We start from the raw sequence: 707 nt of genomic DNA, 5'->3' as shown, positions 1-707 counted from the left end.
TTCACGGCAGCTTTCGTCCTAATTTTGGGACTGCCATGTTGGCTTGGCGATAACTATTAATATATATATATATATATATATATATACATATACATACACACATACATACAGATATGTGTATGATGTGGTGTGATGTTGTGTGTGTGTGTGTGTGTGTGTGTGTGTGTGTGTGTGTGTGTGTGTGTGTGCATGTGTGTGTGTGTGAGTGCGCGCGCGCGCGCGTAAGCGTGTAGGCGGATTGGTAGGTATGTGTATAGGAGTGAGTTCTTTATAAGGCAGAAATATCCGTATCTTTTGTGCGATAAGTTTTTGTTATAAATGCATATTTCACACAATTATGACGCATTCAAATTAACAGGAAAACATTATCAATGTTTTTTAAATGGACACATTTCTGAGAGTACATGAAAGAAAGGAATAAAGGTTGTGAAACAATTTGCCACTTTCACAAAAAGGCACAAAAAGAACAACAAAAAAAAAGGGAGGTGACAATACACAAAAAAAAAATAAATTTATATGACAATCCGTAACAAGTAAAGAATATGTATGTATGTATGTATGTATGAATGGATGGATGTATGTATGCATGCATGTATGTATGTATATATGTGTGTACGTAATGTGTATGCATGTACGTATGTATGTGTATGTATGTACGTGTGTATATATATATATATATATATAAATATATACATATACATATACAT

The sequence above is a fragment of the Octopus bimaculoides genome, chromosome 7, assembly GCF_001194135.2.
Source record: "Octopus bimaculoides isolate UCB-OBI-ISO-001 chromosome 7, ASM119413v2, whole genome shotgun sequence".
Taxonomy (NCBI): Eukaryota; Metazoa; Mollusca; class Cephalopoda; order Octopoda; family Octopodidae; genus Octopus; species Octopus bimaculoides.
The sequence above is the reverse complement of the archived record's forward strand: the minus strand, read 5'-3'. Positions refer to the sequence as shown.